Here is a 4,140-nt window from a genome sequence, read left to right as displayed (position 1 = left end):
TTTTGGTTGCCAGGGCAAGACAACCCTGCACAGATTACCTAAAGAGAAACAGCATTAAGGGAGCAGTGGATGGAGTTTATTTTTACAGAGCATCAACGGAGTTGTGCAAGTGTTTTTGTTTGTTCCCTGCATTTCGGATTGCACGTCGATTATTTCTTAAGGATAATGCAGTCCCAACGGAAAAGGGTCATGATCGTGTGTTGGAACCGCATGCGGTGAGTAAAACTGCTTCAAATATCTCTGTGTTGTTAACTTAGCTATCAGCGCGTAAGCACATCAAGTAAACAACATGCGATGTTGTCATCAAACTGCACTTTCCACATGTACAGCTTAAAAAAAAAAAAAAAAAAAAAGACGACATAAAGTGGAACTTAGTCATTTTTCAAAACCGCTAAGCAAATATATACAGTTTCAGTACAAACCACATAGAGAAGCCTTTGCTGATGCTGCTCTTGTTAAATTTCAGCCTCTGGATCTGTGTCACAGCTTCCAAACGCTCTCAACGCAAAATCCTACTGGCGCTCGTGATTCTTTAGCTCCGCCCACACGTCACGCCTCTAGGCGCTCGTGTTTTTCCGGGAAAAATCGGTACAGACTATTTTTCTCTCATAAATATAATAAAAATAAAGACTTTTTGGAGTTATGAAGGATGCAGTACTACTCTATAGGTACTCAAGATTAACAGGATATTGAGTGAAAACCAGCATTTCACCCCCCGTTTAATTTTTCACCAGTCATTGACAAAACAAAGAAAAAGTTAAATCAGTACTGATCAAAGGCAGAGGGCATATCGAGACTTACGTATGCAGCACTATCCCTAGCAGTTAACGATAATACTTGTAAAATTATTGATAAAATGCTATTTAACTTCTTATGGAAAAATAAAACCCACTATATAAAGAAATCTGTGGTTATTAACTCAACTGAAAATGGAGGCCTGAACCTCTTAGATTTTACCACCATTAATCACACCTTCAGAGTTAACAGGATTAAGCAATTCCTTAAAATCTGGAATATTATTCCTCAATTTATCTTTTCACAAGTTGGTGGTCTTCAATTCCTTTTACTCTGTGACTACAGTATTACCAAACTTCCTTTAAAACTATCTAATTTTCACAAACAGATGGAATTTAATCTATAAACACAACTTCTCTCCTAACAGGTGTTTCATCTGGAATAATAAGCACATTCTATATAAATCTAAATCTTTATTTCTTTTGAATTGGTTTTATAATTATATAATTTTTGTCAGGCAACTTTATAACCATGATGGTCTCATGTTGACCTACTCTGAATTTCTTTCTAAATATAATGTGTTGGTGCTTCTCAGCTCTCTCCAAACTCTGGTCCCTGTAACTCCAGTTATGAAAGCCTTCATGAGCTTGTTCAGGTCTGTTGATCTTACATTTCTAGAAACACAAATGACTTTTGCTTCTTTTTCACACACTGTATATTGGTTACCATCAAAGTAATCTTTTTAATTAATAAGTGTCATATCAGAAACAAGATTTATTTTTTATATACATCACAATTTGACATTCCTTTCAAATTGCCAAATATTATTACATTTATATTATGAATATATTTATTAATAACAATCTGATTACATTACGTTGATGTTTTAAGTTATTTTTTTATTCTGAATATCCATGACCATAAGCGTTTTCTTTTTAATTAGCAATTGGTCTTGTATCAAAAACAAAATCGGTTTAAACAAATATTATTTAAAAAAATTCAATAAATATTTAATTGAACTAATATAGAAAACATTGTTATCCCCTCATTGCTAATTTAAAAATTATAAATATTCTATGTGCATATGTATATATATTTTTACAAGAATAGCCTTCAATGAGAATAAAATTTGATCAAACTCAATAAATTGTCAGTTTTTTTAGAGCTCGATCACAAATGCTTTTCAAAAGTTAGGACTTTTATGCTGATACATTCATAATGTTTTGATGATACAAAGACTTTCTGTATGTCAAAAGATCAAGAAAATTAGATTTTTCATGTCATGACGCCTAAAATCAGTGTTTTTATAAAAGTATGCACATGCAGAATGGGGCGGGGCTACACATATTGCTCCGCCCACAACACATTTCATTGGTTATTGGTAAAGTTCTCAACAATGGACTGTTACTGTGTTCATTAACATGTTTAACAACTAGTGAAATAAATGTATTATAAATCAATAATAAAGAGAAGGCTTTAAACAATATCTGAATAACATCTGGAGGCTGAATAACTGCACAAAGAAATGCAGGACACAGGAGTCAGGGGTGCAGAAAGATGTCAATCATTTTATTCCTCTATTCACAGTACATGTTCATCCTGACACCTTTAGTGTGACACGAAACAGCTGAACCTCAATGACATTATATTCAGTGCAAATGCAACTAGTAACACACTGGACTATTAGACGGAGGCGTGTCTCGGCCGCACACACAAGCAGAACGCCTCTCCTGATTGGCTGTTTCCACTGAAAACCCCTCCAATCAGCAAGCAGTCACCTCGGTGGGGAAATCAGCTGTACGTTTGGTAAAGCAACACATTCAGCTTTAGGTTTCTCTCTGGTGGATTCGTACATTCGGGTTCAGATGGAGTGTTTTATTAATCTCATCTGGTGTAAACGTTACTGTAAATACTGGGATGTTGTGTTGGGCGCCTGCTTGACTCGTCATGCAGCGTATTTAACAGTCTTTCATGGGAACAGATTGACCAATGGAACGCTTTACAAAAATTATTAAAGCTTGTTTTGCAAAAAAAAAAAAAAAAAAAAGATTCTTGCTCAGGAATTTGTAGTTTTCCAGTATCAATATCTAAACATTCATAAATCAGGATACATTCATTGGAGATGCAAAATTACTGGATTTTTACTGGAAGTAAAAATTAAGTGAATTTACAAGAAGATTTTTTTTTTTAATTCAAATGGAAAAGTTTTTTTTTTTTTTACCCCACTTACAAATATTATTTTTCTTGTTTTAAGCATAAGCTTAGTTTTGATCAAGTTATATTATTCACTGCAGATTTGAAACTTAATGCAACATTTTTCAGAAAATGTAATTCTAATTAAAACAATCATATTTGGCAGTGAAAAAAACAAAAAAAAAAAACAAATTATATATATATTAAATATTATTATATATATTAAATATACAAATTATATATATATTAATATATATATATATATATATATATATATATATATATATATATATATATATATATATAATTTTAAAAGTATAAAATATATATTTTTAACCCATTGACAGATTTATGTATTCTTGATTTAAGCATAAACCCAACGAATTATATACTGTATAACTATATAAAATGGCATACCTTTTCTAAAAAATAGATCAAAATTAAGTGAAATTATGCTTGAAAACAAGAAAGAGTGGGCAGTTATTTTTTTACCCTAATGACTTTTTTTATATATATAAGCAAAATAATTGTAATATTATAATTTTTTCAGACTTAATATCTTAAGTCATATTAACTGTAGATGTAAAATGTCTGAAAACATTTTCCTGTAAATGCATAAAAATTAAGTGAATTGATGCTTAAGTACCACAATCTTGATTTAAGAATCTGTACATTATCTTTACTGGAAAACAAAACAAAAATACGAAGAACTTAATATTTAACCAGCTTAGCCTTTTAAGATTGTTTACTAATGCTCGGGATTTAAAATTTCAATTTGGAAGAATAACCTCAATCAAGAAAAAATAAATAAATGTAACTAATTCTACCTGATCTACAAATATACATGAGCTACGCCCCAAATTGAAACCGCTTATCCCTATTGGACAGAGAATTTGATTGACGTCAAGGCTCTTCCAATTAGAAGCCTCTTTTCTGACAACATTCTGATATGAGGTAAGAAATCAATATGAAATGATCTTTGTAGAAACACTAAAGGACGTCAGGGTGGTTTGGGCGGTACGATCAGCAAGATCAATAATGAGGCACTTTTCTAGAAACGTTTGAGTCTGTACACACCTCTGTCTCACACACACACACACACACTAAGGCATACAGAGTTAAATTAGTCAGGTAAAAACATCGACTGACGATCTGAAGCAATAATAAAATTATATACAAATAATCTGCACGCAATGCTCATCTGACATTAAA

Source organism: Carassius auratus, chromosome 46 (genome assembly GCF_003368295.1).
Source record: "Carassius auratus strain Wakin chromosome 46, ASM336829v1, whole genome shotgun sequence".
NCBI classification, from domain to species: domain Eukaryota; kingdom Metazoa; phylum Chordata; class Actinopteri; order Cypriniformes; family Cyprinidae; genus Carassius; species Carassius auratus.
The sequence above is the reverse complement of the archived record's forward strand: the minus strand, read 5'-3'. Positions refer to the sequence as shown.